This window comes from Euprymna scolopes, chromosome 2 (genome assembly GCF_053919585.1).
Source record: "Euprymna scolopes isolate OS-2025 chromosome 2, ASM5391958v1, whole genome shotgun sequence".
Lineage (NCBI taxonomy): Eukaryota > Metazoa > Mollusca > Cephalopoda > Sepiida > Sepiolidae > Euprymna > Euprymna scolopes.
Window position 1 is genome coordinate 140,822,722 of NC_136483.1, and position 20,000 is coordinate 140,842,721.

The window sequence follows — 20,000 nt, forward strand, 5'->3', positions numbered from 1 at the left end:
CACAGTCATCCAAGACTGCTGTTCAAACGTTGAAAAAGAAATCTGACGAAATGGAGACGAACACATGTGTGGATGATCTTAGGCCAACCCAGCTCTCACACTCAGAGACAGATGCGGACTTTGCACCACTGTGCGTTATGTATTAGAGGCGACATCAAATCTCATCCTGGCCTAGACAATCGCACATCAGTTAGCAAAGACAATCCCGAAAAACTTGTTTCAGAGAGCTTGTTTCTTTTTCTCATTATTTTGTTGTCAGGGGAAGTTGACGAAGAGGAAGACGATAACTTTGTGAAACGGACTACACCGAGCATCAGTGAAGACCTTGTCTATGCCATCTCGAAACATAAATTGCTTACACCAAAATATGTCGGACTTGGCCTGGCAATTCATCAGGCGACCCGGTCGAAATCGCTGATTGAACTTGTCCATCACGCTGGCCACTCTGTTAATAGACTGGACACAACTCTTGGAGTTCACAATCTGCAAAAGTTTGCAGATAGCAACAACACACTTATTCCTTCAAATGTCTCACTGAACAAGTTCTGTCAGTACACTGCTGACAATATCGAAATTATTGAAGAAACATTGGATGGCATGGGAATATTTCATGCTACACAGATGGTCGTGTACCAGTAAGGACCACCCCAACATCAGCAGCAGGACGTACTTTCTCTTGGAAAATCTAAGTCCTTGAAGGTCCTTTCGGAATTTCATCAGCTTGAGAACTTGACTTGCCGACCTTCTCGCAAGGATCCAAAATTCATAGCCACATTGAAAAAAAAAACAAACAAACAAAAAAAAAACGATGTTTACCCCACATGCTTCTGTTTAAGATATGGCTTAGTTTCTTTCTTTCTCGTATCCATGGATCGAATAGTGATGATATTCATGCGCGGACAGAGTTCAACCAACTCACAACTCAAGACAAACATGAGCTCTGCACAATCGGGTATTTGCCTCTACTCAATGCACCAACTCACAAGACAACACTGTGGACAGTTACGATACAATGCTTGATAATTTCTAGCATTATAAACCTTGGCCAATCTACTGTCATCACTTTGGACCAACAGCTGTATTGCAAAGCCAAGTGATGAATGCATACAATATTCTTGCGACTTGGGGGCTTCCACATTGCTAAGAACTTCATGTGTGTCATTAAAAATCACTTTGCAAACTCTGGTTTCCTTGAAGTTTGGGTCGAAAGTGCCGTCTTCGGTCAGAACATGGCTCAGAACAACATGCGGGCCAAATCGTACAACAGAGCCATTCGAGCACACAAGATCACATTTGAAGCTGTTTGGAAAATCCTCTGGCTAACATTCATCGAATGGAAAAAGGGCCACCAAGTAGACAAAAATGCAATCCAAACATTATCAGTCCACATCATAGAATATTTGGAGGTACACTACGAGTGAGATGTGATCAGCAACAATGTCAAAGCACTGAAGGATGCATTTGTTCAGTCCAGAATCATCAGATTGTTGGAGGACTTCCAAAAGACACAACCACCGACTTCCAGATATTGGGTGACGTACATCAAAATGATTTCCATCTTACTGCAATCCAAAGAAACTGAAACTTCTAGAAATAGCATAATTTTATCTCTGTTTATACCATACAAAATGTTCCTAAAGGGTCAAAGACAATGAAAAGATCAAGGAGGGAGAGAGAGAGAGAGAGAGAGAGAGAGAGAGAGAGAGAGAGAGAGAGAGAGAGAGAGAGAGTACAATTCACTTCTCCACTAGAAGGTCGCACAAAGAACTGACATACCGAGGAGACTTATTGCCATTTTTCCAATTGTCAGCGAGTAGTCAGAGTTTAGCGTATTTTGCAAAAATGCAAAACCATTTGTAATGGTAATCGAAAGAGGTGGGAAGTACGGAAAATCTGGGGAAATTTGCTATCATTCAGATTCCAATGAACACTAGCGATTATTGTCAATGAACAAACAGAGAAACACAATTACTACTGACAGCAGCATAGCATAACGTGATCAGAACTAACTATATTTAAGTTAAAATAGATGACACCCAGAAAAAAAACCCAACAAATGTAGACTCTGTGAACAAAGAGAAAAACTGTAAACCACATAATAAGCAAATGCAGCAAACTAGCCAGAAAGCATACAAAGCAAACCTGACTACGTGGGGAAAGTAGTACACTGGAAACTTTGCAAACAACTGCACTTTGTGTATGGGTAAAAATCGTATACACAAAACAAAGACAGAACTGAAAAACGAAAATCACAAAATCCCTTGGGACACGGTAGTACTAACAGATAAACCCATGCAAGCAAGAAGATCGGATGTCATAATGATTAACAAAAATAAAAGAAACTATCAAATTGTAGATTTTGCCGTCCTAGCTGATGACAGGGTGATAATAAAAGAGATGGATAAACGAAAATTGTCAGAGACGTGAAAGGAATATGGAACATGAAGAAAGTCAATATAATGCCAATAATTGTAGGACCACTAAGAAGAGTACCGAAAAACATGACAAAAAAAAAGACTAGGAGAAATTGGAATCAAAGGAAGATTGAGACTATACCACAGACGGTAATGATAAAAATAGCTAAAGGCTCAAGGAAAACCCTCGAATGCGGAAACTAATGATAAACTACAATTATTAACCAGCCACATGAAAACTGCAACAGAAAACAAAATGATAGAAAGAACACCACATGAAACCAAAAGAACTGAAACTGTAAGAACTCTCATAAACTGTTCCCGCCCCCCAAAGGCATCAATCTTGGCTGATACAAAGCAAAATAGTCGTGAAGGGTAAAGGAGGATAGAAGGACCAATGATGATGAATGAGAGCTGGATGAGAGCAAAGAGTGCTGGGATCTTGGGGAGGTTTACTGCCACCTAAGTTTTAGTGAAGAGCAGTAGTACTGGTCATTACTAGCGAGAAATCAATGGTAAGCGGCTGTTGCGATAACGCATAGTCATTTGGAAAGTGGAGAGTATTGGATATCTGAGGGGACTTCTTGTCACCGAGACTCCAGGAAACACCATCGGTAATAGTCCATAATATGGCTCCTCTGAAACTCTGAGATATATATATTGTAAGAAAGAGAGGGGGTATGGTAGGAAAAATAAATATTTAAACTGAGATGTGAAAAGACAGAGGGGAACATGAGTGAATAAAAGAGAGAGCTACAGAGATAGATAGATAGATAGATAGATAGATAGATAGATAGATAGATAGATAGATAGGGAGATAGATAGATAGGGAGAGAGAGGGGGGCATATGACAGGAAGAAGAGAAATATAATATGTGAAAGGGGAAGAGATTGAGGGAGAATATGGGTGAATAAACGAGAAAGAGCGAGATAGAAAGATAGAGAAAGAGAGAATGGAAGGGGGAGCACTTCTCATAGTGTTTATTGTCAAATGTCAGAATGTGTCAAATGAACCCACCGTTCCCCCTTCTCTCTCAGACACACACACACGCTTGCACACACACTTGTACACACTTGCACACACACACACACACACACACACACACACACACACACACACACACACACACACACACACACACACGGGAGAGATGATCGCAACAGCCATCAACAACCTGCCGTATGTTTCGCAATCTGCACGGTCTGTACCACTCCCGAAATTTTTCGCTCTTCTCCCCTTCCCCCATTCATGTCCGGCCACTTGACGGCTGTTTCTCGTCATGTCGACTTTCTTCTAAATTAAGCAAAGAACCAACAAACGAAAAATGAAACGACAGATAACTGTTTGACAGAAGGAGGAAACCGGGACGCAAAACCGAACTCAATAAACGACCTTTGACTGTTGCAAGCGTTTTCTAGAGTAAGCAATGACCAACCCTTTTTCACTAGCGAACCGCGTGATACACGTAGCTCATTACCGGGCGGTAACTCAAACGTCATTTCGGGCCAAGATCAATGTGTAGTATCTGTTCTTCCGATGCTGCATTTTAATTTCTTGTTCTCTGTCAGTGGATGAGAAATCCTTCACAACTGAGACAATTTTTATTTTTGCTCTTTTTCTCCACGTTACAAAAACGACCCTGCTATCTAACTTTGTCTCGTGGGGAGACATTGTAAATAGGAACCTAACGTGATTTCGAGCCAAGATCAATGTGTAATATCTGTTCTTCAGATGCTACACTTCAGTTTCTTTTTCTCTGTCAGTAGAGGAGAAATCCTTCACGACTGAAACAATTTTTATTTTTATTCCTTTTCTTCACGTTAAAAAAACGACCCTGGCGGTAACTAACTTTGTCACGTGGGGAGGCCTCGTAATCAGGAACTGAACGTGATTTAGCCCTAAATATTTTACAGTTTCCTATATTAAGATCTAGGGAATCGATTCTGGCGGTGCCCAGCTCTGAGCGCCGGTAATTACTCACCTCTGACTGTGCCCGAAAGAGACGAAAGCGTTTTAAGCATTAACTGCTGCGAGACCTCTTTCATCGAGCCCCCCACCTCCTTCTCCGGGCAAGCAATGTTCCTAATCAATGGTAGAGTAAGAACTAAATATATTTTTTTGCTTTTTATAATTTATATTGTTTGTCTTTTATAATTCTCAACTGTAAACAAATGTACTTTTAGTTTGTGTCAATGATGGATATGTTTGGAATATATGTTTCATACATAAGCTATTAAATAGAATAATCTATATAAGTTATGGTTGGAGATATCTATCTATATATCTATAAAAGTGAAATTGTCTGTGTGTCTGTCTGTGTGTGTTATTTCCCTACCAAATTACTCAAGTTTTAGTCTACAGACTCGAGATTTGATGTAAAGTGGTATTAAGACTTGGGAAAATCTTTTTAATCGGTTTTCGGCTAAAAATTTGGCTGTTAAGGGGTCAATGTTTAACGATTTAACGTTTGAAAACTCTACCAAACTCCTCCGAAAAATTTTGTTTTAAACATTTGAAATTTGAGATCTAGTTTACTTGGACATTGATCGAACTTTTTAAATTGATTTGAGCCCAAAACAATAAATATTAAGGGGTCAAAATTGGGGTCAAAGAAAAAAATTTGACCTCTCAGCCAATTTTTGGTTTAACATTTGAAATTTTACATTAAGGGATACAGACATAGGGCAAGGTTTTTAATCGATTTTTGGCCGAAAATTTGGGTACCAAGGGGTAAAAGTTCAAAAGATTTTACCTCTGCGGTCTCTAGCAAACTATTCAGCGAATTTTGGTTCTAAACATTTAAAATTTTACATAAAGGGTATTCAGACATGCAGCAAGTTTTTTAAATCAGTTTTTGGGCGAAAATTTAGCTGCCAAGAGATCAAAGTTAAAAGAGTTGACCTTAGCAGACTCTACCAAACTCCTCCGCCAATTTTGGGTCCAAACACTTGAAATTTTAGAGATAGTGAACGTGAGTCCAATTTTTTAATATATATATACATATGCACATAAAGTTAAGAACAGTGCATAGGGTCCAAGCAAAGCTGGGCTGAACTGCTAGTATATATATATTTCTAATGATAGAGTAAGACTAAATATATGTTATTGTTTTGTGTAATCTACGTTGTTTGTCTTGCATTAATGTCTACTGTAAATAAATGTAGTATCCGTACTTTTGATCTTAGCTTTTCGATTCAAGGATAAATATGTTTGGAATATATGTTTAAACATGAACTGTGAAATAAAATAACGTGTCTTTTAACACGGATGTCCTATACATATTGGGCATTAGTTCTAGATAACTTATCTGTCTTTCCGCAGCGCAACGGATAAAAGTGTTAAGTTATGATTAGTTCTGAGATAGTCTTCTAGAGGTTTAAGGTATAATTTCCAGTACGGGCGATAATAAATCTTTGTTTTATCGCCGTTCAACCGTATACACCAAACATGTACTTGTGCTTTACGAGCACGCCTGAGTACTTTGGTTTCAGCTGTGATGGTTATCATCAGTTCTGGAATAGTCTGAGTATTGTTCTGATAGACATTTTCTTTGAGATAATCACACAAATAAAAATCTGTGTGGCTCAGATCCGGTTAGTGTGAAGCTCATTCAAGATTACACCTTTAATTGATGAGACGATCACCAAAGTGCTATCGCTTATCAGAAAACGGCAATAAAACAAAGAATATCGGGTAATCATGATAGTAACTTGGTGGACCAGACAGGCATAAACGGAAGTTTATGTGCACTAAGTATGATTGAATTGTAGAAAGGTTGTGAAACCCTCATTTCTTGCAGTATAAGAGGTAGAATAAATGCTGCTGTGAAACGCATCGCGGGAGGGTGGGTATCTATTCGTGTGAGAGGCAGAAATGTAAGAGAAATTATATTGGCAAATAATTAACGACAGAAATGAACAACGCCCTCTTCAGCAAGTAATAAAACGTTTCGTTTATAAAGATTGTTTTCTCTTTTTGACTTCCGTTTCTGCTTGAGACGACGGTGACAAGAAAGATATAATCCCTTCTGATTAATGATTATCTTTCTCTCGAATAACATGAAAGGTCCCACTTTTCCCATGATAAGAATGGTTTTATGCCCATTGACCATGCCTAATTATCCATCCATATAGACAGCAGAGAATCTTACCTATAACGAACGTTTTTTGTTTTTCTTTATTACAAACCTTATTTTATTTATTAATTACTTATTTCTGTGTGTGTGTATGGTAGCGAGGATATATTTTGGTGGGGTTCTTCTACAAAAGGTTCAAAATATTTTCTTTGGTCTATCACGGCGCAGTTTAAAACAAAATAAATATTCCGATTGCTAAATGCGTAGATTGAATGAACGCATCTTATTTTATTCAAATCGTGTTAATAGTAAAAACCAGATACGGCCAAAGGTTGAATAGTGGTACCACATCTGGAGAATGTTTCACTCAGAGCACCCTTTGTTGCCATGGCAGAATTATGAATCGATTACCGAAATCTAGTGAAGAATGATTTCTTTCGTTTCTTACAACCCCTTTTCTCACAAAAAAGACCTTTCTACTCTCTCTCTCTCTCTCTCTCTCTCTCTCTCTCTCTCTCTCTCTCTCTCTCTACTCTATCATTATTTTCATAGAAGGAGCCTGAATGAGACCAAATCTTTGCTTTCTTTTTTAAGACGTTCACAGTGTGCCCAGCGTAAAGCAAACATTCTGCAAGAAGAGCTTCATCACAAGGGTTTCCAGTCTACGAAACACACTGCCATGGGACCACACAGCTTACAACTTGGTCGCCATCAAAGCTAATACCAACAAGGCTGTTCCGTCAAATATTCGGATTTGATTCTGTACCCTTGACTCCAAAGTCAACAGAATCTAAACCACTATGGAAATGGCTTTTTTTTTTTCTGTGGCTGCAGTATTGTGCTCGTCGTTCTGGAAAGGTTTAGGAAGTCTACCCTCTCAGGGCATTGCTTCCCGTGTTTCGGGGAAGGGTGAGTAAGTTTATTGCTTGCAGCCTGAAGTGCTCTTACTGGTTAATGCCGACAGATGTGTTCAAACAATTTTTAATAGGCCTGAGTGCTTCTCCTTTCGTTGTTTTGATTTTCTCCCACCTTCCGACCTCATGTCACATTTCCCTGTGGTTGGAAGGAAGCGGTGAATCCTTTTAGTAATAAATCAATTAAACCTGACTGTAGTCCTGTTGCGTTAAAATTTGAATATCATTTCTGTTGGTCTGTCATTATAAAGTTTGGAATATCATGCCCGCTGGCGTGTCACTGTAAAGATCAAAATATAACGTCCGTTGGCCAGTCGGTTAAAGTTTGAAATATCATGTACTTGGTTTGTCACTGTAAACTTTGAACAAGCGTGTTCATCGCTAAGCACGCAAATTGAATGGGCGTATCTCGACAATATCAGTGCGTGTGTTAAATTGTTGTTGAACACATTTCAGACTAAATGTCGCAGTGATTCAAACTGTGTCGCAATCGTCCGCTTATTTCGTCATTAGAGCAGGTGCGACGATTTGTGTGGGGTCGAGTCATCGCCAATTACTGATTAAAACGATGACACGCTCATGGACGTCGACTGAGAAATAAAACAAAGGAAGGCGAAGTTCGGGGTGGAGGTGGAAGAATGATGAACAAACACAAACAGATAGACAGACCGAGAAGCAGGAAAAACGGCATACAAGGTCGTACCTGATAACTGTCAGTACCTATTTACAATGCCTCCCCACGGGGCAGAGTTGTCAGTAGGCGATCTTTAAAGCAGACAAACGGGCGAATAAAAGAATAACATACGTATGTAAGTCTTTTTAAAATAAATATTAACAATTATTATTATTTTTACCTACGATCGAGAGTGTTTCTTTGCGTACGCAATCATCAGTGTAGGTAGTGGTAATTACTGCTGGTTGGGAGATTCCAACCCAGTCACAAAGCTACATTTACCTTCGTATGCTAGCATCTTACTTCAAGGCCATCGGCAATTAACAGAAGAATTGAGGAAAACCAAATACCTATAGATGCCATGTCGGCGAATTTACATAGTAAACAACTGTCAGAGAGTATTCAACGACCGAAAAACGGAATTATACGCACACACACACACACACACACACACACACACACACACATTATATATATAATTTTTTTACGTGCATAAAGTGATTAAAAGTATATATTTACAGATAAAAATGCGCCCCGTCAAAAGGGGCGACTTAATGCCGGCATTTGTAAGCATACAGTAAATTCTCTATCTCTTAAGTGAATTTGAATATAACGATGGCATTCCCACGCTGCTACTATCGTTAATAATAACAATGACAAAGTTAACTATATATATATATATATATATATATATATATATATATATATATATATATATATATATATATATATATATATCCCACTAATGAAACACCGAAAAGGAAATATTCTACCAGTTCCACAAGTAAAATGATTTTGGAAAGAAACTCTGTTCATGGGAGTTACGTTTTATCTTAGACAAATAATTCCTTTTATATTTTATATAATTGAAGTAAACATGTTTTACATCGGGTAGATAAGTAATAATAATATAATAGAAAGGAGAGTTTTTTTTTCCTGTGTTGGTAGAAAAAAAGAAAAAAGAACGAGTTCTTGCTGAGAAGTGGTTTAAGGGGAACGAGAACTCTAAGCTGTTAAACACCTAGCATGGAAATATCGATAGCCCCACCTCAAAGGAGGAAATAATAACTGAGATAATGATGATTTTTATCAATACATGCAAGGGTTAATTTTTTTTTTTTTACACACTCATCACCACATTATCAAGGCCAAGAGGCCACTCGAGGATAAGGGTACAGTGTAACAGTAGAAATTGGACAAAATAGTAATCATTAGTAATGGAAATTCGGTAAATTTGTTAACTTATATGGAACGGCTCATCAAGAACTTGTTTACGTTAGACTTGAAGACAACCATATTGTAGTCAGCCGGAAAGCAGGAAAACGGAAGACAATTCCACAGGCGTGCAGTTCTAAGAAAGAAGCCTTGTTCATGGAATCTACGTTTAGGTTTAGGCACAGATAAAGAGTGGGGGGGATTATTGATAGTGTTTACAGCTAGACGAGTGTTTCTTGTGAAAGTTTGGCGAGGGGGACCATAGACTGAAGCTAAGTCGAACACTTTCCATGAAAATAACGATACATCAGAGACAAACTTGCAACATCTTTCGTCGTTTTCTCCAAAGTAAATAAACACATCGTAAATGAATTGATTATTTAATTTTTTTTTGTTTGGTAAATTTTATTTGTGTATAATAGAAATAAAACAAATATTTTATAGACACACGGTAATACTTAGCTTCGGATACAATCTTATGTAATCTTTAATAAGCAATTATGTTTTACCGCGGATACATAAGTAATAATAATATGATTAACAATATTAACAACAACAACAATAATAATAATAATGAAAGCAGCTGAAATTCTAAGAAAAAAAATCATAGAACCAACATAAATAATGCTAGGTGCATTAGCAACGATCCCAAACAACTTTGAAAAAGAGATTAGAATCAGGGGGATGGATGAGAAGGTACAGTGGATAACCATAATAAAAGCAATTAAAACATTTAAGAAAATCCTTGAATTCAGAAACTAATACACATGAGCTATAAACGTTAACTGCACGCACTAACTTGGATGTTGCAATAGGAATAAAACAAAAATAAACAGAACACGACTACAGGAAACCAAGAAAAATGAAACCGAAACCGCAAAATACTACTGTCGCCCCCTTAAAAAATGGTGACGTCTACATCACATGGCGCCACATTAACTCCAGGATCGATGATGGGAAGCATTAGCCAGGTATCCACCGAAAGAGTGCCAACAAGAATGCGACATTGGAAAGCCTTTTTGCCACTCAAACCCCAAGGAATACCAATGACTGATGCCAGCGAGAAATCAAGGGTAAGCGGTTGTTGAGATAATGTGAAGTCGCATACGTTGGTTATCGAGAAAAGTAGAGAACACTGGAAATCTGGGGGGGGGTTGTTGTCACTCAGACTCCACGAAAAACTACAGGTTATTGTCAGCGAACGAGTGTTGGTGATTGCCTGTGTGAGAACTATTGAGCAAGTAATAACAACAACAACAACAACAACAACAACAATAACTATAACACTATATCAAAGCAAAGATGTATTCGACACAAAAAGAACAGCAAATGCAGACTCCATGGAAAAAGAGACGAAACGATAAATCATATAATTTGTGAATGCAGCCAACTACCCCCCCCCCACACACCAATATAAGAATAGACACGATTAAGTGGAGTAAAACCAAACTGGGAACTACACAAACAACTGCACCTTGGACACCTAGACAAATAATACAAGCACAAACCGGCAGCAGTATTTGAAAACGAAAATCACAAAATCCTATTGGACATGGACGTACAAACAGATCAACCTATTCAATGAAGAAAACCGGATGTTATATTAGTTAACAGAAGGAAAAATCCTGTCAAATTGTAGATTTCGCCGTTTTCAGCAGTCCACAGGGTGAACATCAAGAAGCGAAGCAAACACACACAACTGGCCAGAGAACTGAAGACGAAGAAAGTCAAGATAACATAGATAATAGTAGGAGCACTAGGAACAATCCCGAAAAACTTTAAAAAAAAAAATAAAATAAAATAAAATAAGAGAGATTGGAATCAGGTTGCTGACTGAGAAGATAAAACAGATAACAATGATAATAATAATAAAAAAAAACAGCTGAAATATTAAGGCAAACTCTTTTATGCAGAGACTAATACACGTAAACTACAAACGATAACCGGACATATAAAAACTGCAACAAAGATAGAGGAACACCACGTGGAATCAAGAAAACTGAAGCCGTGTAATTAAATGTTACCTCCCCCTTTAAAACAAATGTAGTGTCGGCATTAATTGACACCATACCAAGGGGCAAGGAGAATGGAAAGACTGAGGAGGGAAAGCACTAACTAGACTTCCACTGGATATGTTCGAAGAGGACTGAGACCTTGACAGAACTTATTGGCACCTAAATTCCAGTAGAAAGCCAATGGTCGTTGCAAGTGAGAAATCGATGACAACCGGTTGTTGCGATAACGCAAATTATTTGCAAATGTTATCGGAAGAGGTGAAGAGTACTGTGAATCTGGGGAGGATTGTTGCCACCTAAACTATAGGGATCACCACAGGCTTTTGGCAGAGAGAAATCTTTGATGATGGTCTGTGCGAAAACTCTTAGTGGATGATGATGATGATGATGATGATGATGATGATGATGATGATGATGATGACGATGAACTACTAGAAATATGATAATTTGAAAACTCTTGACAAAACACATACATACTCACACACATATATCATTCTCGACTGGTGCCACAGAAAATCGCTATAAAGTCAAAGAAATCATTATTAAGACTTTAACTTGAAGAATTCAGATTGTACTGAAACCTAGGGAGTCTTATTACCGCCACTACAAATTGCAGAAAAGATCAACAGTCGGCACCGGTCAGAAATTAATGGTAAACGGCTATTCAGTAACGCAAAATGATTTGCAAAGGTATTGAAAGAAGTGAACAGAGCTAAGTATCTGGAAAGAATTGTTGTTAATCGTATTTCAGAGGAAATACTACTAGTTAATGTGAAAAATTAATAACTAGCGGGACCTGTGGAAATTCCACAGCGGACTCTTTCATATGTAATATATTGATGTTGGCATTCTGTGTATGTTCAGTGTAAATGAAAACGCCCTGATATTTTGTAGCTCTTTTGTTAAAACTGCAAAAGTATTTATCTAAGCTAGCAGGGACGACCAGCATAGTCCGGTCGTAAAATATGCTTTAATATGATATTTTGATATATGTAGTTTTCGTATATACTATTAGAGAGTTAATTTTTTTATCGATTCTTATGGATTATAAAGTTGTTATTTCAAAATAAAAAAAATATATATCCATATGATTTTGGCGCACCAACTTGAATCGAAACCGAAACTAAAACTTATGAAGAAAATATATATATATAATTTGAGTTCCTGCGGCCGTAATCGAAACCAAAACCAAAACTTATGAAGAATTCTTAGTAAAATGATTAATAAAAATATAGATCACCTAAGTGACATCAGCTATAATCGAAACCGAAACCAAAACTTATGGTGAATTATTGGTAAAATTATTTATTACAAGAAATGGAATGTTATAACAATTAAATGACAGTAACTCGGAAGAAAAAAGATGTAAGCGTGACACAAAATAACACACACGTTATCGTATTAATGTATAGATAATTACTGTGAAAACACCTTGTGAGTAAATAATAATAAATAAATGTGTAAAATATACATACAAAATAAGTTGTTTCACTCCTGTCTCCCCCGAGGGAAGGTTTGTTGGTTTGATCAGACCGATGGTTGCCCAAGAACATAGAATGGACAGCGATTCCTTACGATAACTTCGCGACCTGCAAAATGGTCGACAAGGTTAATTCAGCGCTGACTAAGTGGCGGGAAGCTAATTAAAGGACGGGCGCTAATCCTTTGACGTCATCAAACAATCATGTCTGTTTTGAAAAAAAAAAAATTGTAGTGGACGTTTTTCTTTGTAATTGTGTCCTCACATTGCAACAGATAGGCTTTGTCCGTCGGTTGTTATGGGAGAATTCTATTTAAAAATAGCACTTACGTCGGCAATAGCGCAGATTGAATGGCCGTACTTTATTTTAGAGTTATGCAGTCATCTCTATAACAGACAATGTCTAGCAATTCAAATATAATGGTTTATTTTTTCTAATGAGTCATCGCTTATCAAGGACAAAAAACGATTCGACGATATGAATTCATGAGATGGATAAATTGTCTATTGAATAATGAAAGATGACGGTGGCTCAGTGGTTAACTACACGGACTGACAAATCTGATGGTGTGTGCCAAGTTCGAATCCATTCATTCGTCAGAAACACGTTTATTTAAGATGTTGGCAACCTTCATGTGGTTCCTCCCATAAGTACCCGGTTTCGGTTTAGAGAGAATTCTAATTAGAAAGATATCGGGAAAGCCAATGCTAACAACATTATCGAAGCAGTCGTTTACCATTGATCATATCATACAAAATGAGTAGAGCAATAGAGATTATTATGATAGGATTATGAAAAGAAGTCTAAATTTGTCCTTTCTTTTACATTCTCTAATTTCTTTCGTTGCGTTTGGTTGACCAACATTCGAGAAAGAAAGAAAGTAATAAAGAGAGAGAACACACAAAAAAGGAATATACAGTAGAACCCCGGGATACGGCATTAAAAATTAGTAACAAAATACAGTACAGTATACAATACACATGTATATAATCAAATAACATTATAAATAACACCGTAAAGCGGGCAATATACCGTGACCAGGGTCGGAAAAATATTGTATTCCACATCATAACCTGAAAAAAACTGTATCCTAGAGCCACTCCTGTTCTACTATATATATATATATATATATATATATATATATATATATATATATATATGCACTTGCAACTGTAGGTCAGTCGGTTACCGTGTGAGTTCGAACCTCACTAGTAGATTATACAAATTTAATATACCAGATGTTTTTAATCATCCGTCAACACTGATTTCAAGTTGTGAGCGATTTGTCGTATAACTATTACGTTTTTGGTTTTTGTTAACTTTCGGTTCTAAATTATCGAGGCATCACCTATTTTCAAATATTGCATTCTGTATTTTTTCTTTAAATCGGCCATCTTAAGAAAGTCTTGAAATAAAGACGAAACGTGGACAAACATACAAACAATTTTTGGGTTTTCCTTTTTCCCTTTTTTTATTATGTTAGATCATTATTTCTATAATAAAGATCAATATTATATATATGTGTGGGTATGCGCGTATGCATATATATATGTATATATATATGTGTGTGTGTGTGTGTGTGTGTGTGTGTGTGTGTGTGCTATATTCATTATACTGTGCGTGTACACACACACACATATATATATATGATAAAAATAGTGGAAATAGTATTCCGACAAAATAGAGAAAATAAAAAAGAACAAACCGTATTATGTGTTCATCAACGTTTCGTCTTTATTTCGAGGCTTCCTCGAAATAAAGACGAAACGTTGATGAACACATAATACGGTTTGTTCCTTTTTATTTTCTCTACATATATATATATATATATATATATATATATATATATATATATATATATATATATATATATATATGTTTTTTTAGGATAAAATATGTTTTTCCATTTATATTTCACTCTTTGTGCATACAAATCTTTTTTTGCTTAGAAGCTAAATCTATACTAAACATAACAAAGCATATACAGTATAGCTGTATAATAACAGTATAGCTGCATTCTAAGATCCAAATATTTATTTTTTATGAAAAGCGGCTCTTCTAGCATGTTTAAATTTCAGTGCATGTTTTACAGATCCATTCGGTTATACAGAAACCAACTGTTATTATTATTTCAATACTGACTCTTTTCGTTCATATACTCCTGAGAAATAATAGAAATTCTTTGCTTAGAAAGAAAAAATGCAAGACAATACAATCCCGGAAAAAAGAAGCAAAATTCATAGAAAACTCAACGTCGTGTGTTTGTTCTAGCAGCCATCTTAGTTCATATATATGTATATACGTGTGTGTGTGTGTGTGTGTGTGTGTGTGTGTGTGTGTGTGTGTGTGTCCCTTAGAATATGCAAGTTGCTTAATATATGGTAACTATAACAACTAAGATGAGGATAATCGTTGATCAAAATATTGTGAATGATTGACTTACCTTTCTTTTCTTTTTGTAATTAGCCTGAAAAGATTAAAGAAAAAAAAAATAATTAGAAAATTTTAATAAACAAATCCAAATCATATTCGATATAATATATATCACAGTTCTCTTTTCATATATTTTATATGGCAAAGCCGGGGACTTAGGAATATAAAGCGACCTGATTAGCGGAGAAATACCACTCAATTAGATGCCAACCATAAGAAACACATTTATTACAGTAAAGAATATATAAAAAAAAACCGCAAACATAACATTATACATCACGTTGACAAACAGAATTCTTACCTATTTGTAGTTGCTGTTCTTTACTTTTATATAGGATATAGATTTCGGAATAACACAGGTATACTTCATAATAATATATTTTATTAACTGACACTAATGTATATACATTCATTTAATTACAAATAGCTTCTTTGTGTCCAGTACATAACACCCATAACTACCAGAATCTTACAGTACATATTCATTCGCTAAATATAGATTACTGCCATTGCCATATATTGTATTATATATATATATATATATATATATATATATATATATATATATATATTTCATTGGATTTACATGTAGAATATATATATTTCATTGGATGTACATGTAGAACGCCAATAGAATACATGTATTTCATTGGAATTACATGTAGAAAACCAATCGATACAACCGTTATATATATATATATATATATATATATATATATATATATATATATATATATATATATATATATATATATATATATACCGGTTGTATCGATTGGTTTTCTACATGTAAATCCAATGAAACTCGCGCGATTATTAATGTAGAAAAGAGCGGGTATGTAATAATGTTTCTATAATAAAAAGACGATATACATATATATATATATATATATATATATATATATATATATATATAGGTTCAATCCTCGGCTAGAGAAGGTGCTAGTCTAGCTGCACTGATGTTGTGATACAACAAAACAGTACTGACTGTGGATGACTATATATATATATATATATATATATATATATATATATATATAAATTGAAATTGCCTGTGTGTCTGCCTGTGCGTGTACATTTCCCTACCAATTTACTCTATCAATTTTCAGTGTACGAACTCGAGATTTGACATAAGGAATATTGAGATTTGGGAAAATCTTTTTAATCGGTTTTCGGCCAGAAATTTGGCTGACAAGGGGTCAAAGTTCAACAATTTGACCTTTGAAAACTCTACCAAACTCCTCCGGCAATTTTGGGTCTAAACACTTGAAATTTGAAATGTAGGTTCCTTGGACATGGATCAAACTTTTTAACTTCATTTGAGTTCAAAACAATAAATTTTAATGGGTCAAAATTAGGGTCAACGTTAAAAAAAAATTGACGTCTTAGCCAATTTTTGGTCTGAACAGTTAAAATTTTACATAAAGTGTATTTTGACTACCAATATAGTTTCTCTGCGTTGATATTTATGGCATGGAACGGCCATTGTTACTCAATTATCATCATCCACTAGATGTTACATGTACTATTTCATCATAACAGATTATTTCAGAACACAATCGATTACAAAGCAAGGAACGAATTTCGGAGAGAACTTCCGATGAATGGCGTATTCCATTTTTCCGAGTCGGATTGTTTCAGTAAGATAAACACTTTCCTTTCCGCATCTGCATTGTAATTTCCTGTAAAGCAACCGACGCCCCCCCCCCCCAGAAATATGCTACGAGAATTGACTCCCAACAGCTATTTACTTAAAACCGGAAGTCGGGCCGAAAAGTAACGATGGTGGAGTGACTGGGGTGAACACTCGTCTTAAACGAATAGCGACACCATTCTTTTGTGTAATTTACAAGAGCGACGTTTGAATAAAGAATATAAGATAACAGATTCGATTATGGATTTTTTTTCAGTATATCTTTTTGTTCCGTGTTTGTTTCATGGGTTTAGAGTATCGTCCTTCCCTACTTCGTTAAGCATATTTACCCGCCTCCAACTATAACAAAATTGGAAGTTTATATTGATGAATCCAGCTTCTCCAAGTCAGGAGAAGCTGTCATGGATGAAAACCTTATCCTGATCGGAACCGTCACCTTTACCCGGTAGAGTGCCTCAGGTCACGAACGATAAACAAATATACTCTCTCTCTCTCTCTCACTCCCTCTCTCTCTCTTTCTCTCTCTCGAGGAAGAAGAAGAAGAAGAAGAAGGTACAAGATAGGGGACGGAGAGGAGGGTTTGTGTTACTTTCAAACGTGCAAGGTGATTTTAATGGAAGATTATCTCGGCTAGAGATTTTTATCCTAGGCACCTAAAATCAACAAAGATTACACCATCCATGTAATGACCCAGTCCCTGTTGATTTTGCCGTGGGGGTTTAGTTCTGTGTAGTTCTAGGAGGTCCACCCTCCCAGGCCTTGCTTTCTCTCTTTGAGAAAGGTTTAGTTTCTTGCTAATCGCCTGAGGTGCCTTACCGGGGAATGCCGACGGGGCCCCGCCCAGGCATCTTGTGTAGATCATAGTACCCCTCGTCGAAGGCGCTGACTTCTAAATCTTACTTCCCGACCCTGGTGTCTAAATTCTTGCAGTGCGAGATAACCAAACAACGCCTCAAGGCTTTGAATATATCTAAAATAAATAAATAAATAAATAAATAAAGTTTTATTGCTGAGAACAATTTGATTTACGAGAACAAATTACATTTAAGATCTCCAGAGCCTTGCTAGAAATGTCCCTTTGCAGGATCCTCACCAAAATTTCTGCTCTCTCCCTACCTCAAATCCTTTTTGGAAGGATCATATGTCGGTATTACCGTCTCTGTATGCAATCTCAAATAAGAATGTTTGAAAACACCAAATGTTTGTTCTTAAAGTACATTCGAAAAAATACTATTTTCCCCCTAAATGTTGAAAAGAAAATGCAACTCTCAAAGTAAAGACATGAAAGAAATAAAAAATAAATACCTCCCTCAAAAAAAAAAAGAAAAAGAAGTCAATCATATCTGTTGCTGAAAAAAATGTCTTCCATCAAAATGGGAAGCAGACGATACACAAAAAAAATTAAAAACAAAATGGCGCTCGTTATTAGTGTCACTCCTATTCTGCACAACAAAAGCAGCTGGTCCGAAAGACAAGCCGAACAAAAGAAGTAGAAAGAAAAGAAACTTCAAAGCAGAAATGGAAGTTGAAAAAGAGAGAAAAAGAGAGAGAAGGTGAAAGAGAGAGAAAGAGAAAAAGAAAGAGAGAGAGAGAATAGAGAGAGGGAAAGAGATGGGGAAGAGAAGGAGAGAGAAGGAGGGGGTAAATGAGGCAAAAACTGACGAAAACAATTTTGAAGGGTGCGAAATGTGAGGAATTTTAATTATTTTTAGGACCATTTTCCTCTATCGCACTCTCGGAACTCATCCTGTTCTTTGTTGTTCTCAGTTTTTTTTTTCCAAGATGCACATTGACATTTTCATCAGCCGTCCAGTCTGTCAATAGGTTAGCTTGTCAAACCTTTTGAAAGCTTATTTTTATCACCAAAAGCAGAAATGATAAAACATCCACAGCAAGAACTCCCTCTTTGTACCAAATTCCAAGCGTAACTTACAAGAATTGTTCCAATCTCGAAACTATATATTTCTTTTACTAATTAATAGGTGGCTATTACATTTTAACACGTTGTGTATAATAAACTCGCAAATAAACAAAGAAAATAAATTCGATATCTGTTTTTTTTTTCTGTTGAAAGAAAGCGGTATTTATTACCGGTCGATTCATCACTAAGTCGCTGACACGTAGTTTCAAAACCAGCAGAGTATCGTCGCATTCCTGTTTTTCCTGCTCTTGGTGAATTAACATTTATTTATCTTGCAGCTATAACTAGCTGTTATTCATTTAACGGTTCACGGTCGCCCGACAATATTGCAAAAGTTTGGAGGATGAACAAGTTTTGCATCTTGTTTAAAATTTTTCCTTTTTCGCCGACACCTGATTTAAGATCTCTGTCGCGTCAACACGTGCCTTTTCTCCTATTCTTCTTTTTTTTTTTTCTCTAACTCCAATCCCGATGTGACGTCACGCTCGTGTCACGGCCTGGTCATTTGCATACGTTTTAGCAACTCTGTTACACCTGGAGTCAACTCAACGACAAGGGTTAAAGAGATTTTAAGGTGGACAATAAACGCCACCACGAGAGGATTGGAATCAATGGGTGAGATATCTGTATGCATGCCAGCCGCATTCATCTTAAGCTGATTGAAGTGGCTTCCTCCAAAGGAGGAAGTGTCAAGTGAATATTAGATTCACAAGCGGTCCCTAGTAATATCTATATCCCGGTAAGGAGAGATGACAATGATAGGTTTTTGCAGTTCTTGTGGGGAGGTGTCGACGTCCTTTTACATGCAGACAGCGCCTGGTATTCCCAAATTATCACCCATCTGGTACTGACTAGGCTCAACGTTGCTTAACTTCGGTGATCTAACGAGAACCGATGTGTCCACGTGATCATGCCATGTATAATGAGTGGGATGGACAGAAAAGTAATTCAAATGGATTTATTATCCAAGATGACGGCTCAAAAAGCATTTGTTTACGTTAGACTTGAAGACAACAATATTGTAGGGAGTTAGGAAGATGCATCGTGGTATTTGGGTTTTGATACAGAGAGGGAAGAAAGAAAATTCATATATACGCACACGCACAAATACACATACACAAACACACGTGTCTGTGTGTATGTGTGCGTGTGTTTGTGTGTGTGTGTGTGTGTGTGCGTGTATGTGTGCGTGTGTGTGTGTGTGT

General features: G+C 36.5%; 1 protein-coding gene across 4 annotated transcripts in view; it reads right to left on the reverse strand.

Annotated features, from left to right (window-relative positions):
• LOC145296758 (uncharacterized) overlaps positions 1-20,000 on the reverse strand; it is a 156,003-nt gene that overhangs the window by 66,920 nt on the left and 69,083 nt on the right. For 2 of the 4 annotated variants that reach the window (XM_080142834.1, XM_080142818.1), the window contains exons 2-3: positions 15,231-15,254; positions 12,782-12,895 (exon numbers count right to left, since the gene is read on the reverse strand). The gene's annotated coding sequence lies outside the window, so the exon portion shown is untranslated. The remainder of the gene's footprint in view (positions 1-12,781; positions 12,896-15,230; positions 15,255-20,000) is intronic. The other 2 variants (XM_080142826.1, XM_080142810.1) reach the window with 1 other exon arrangement.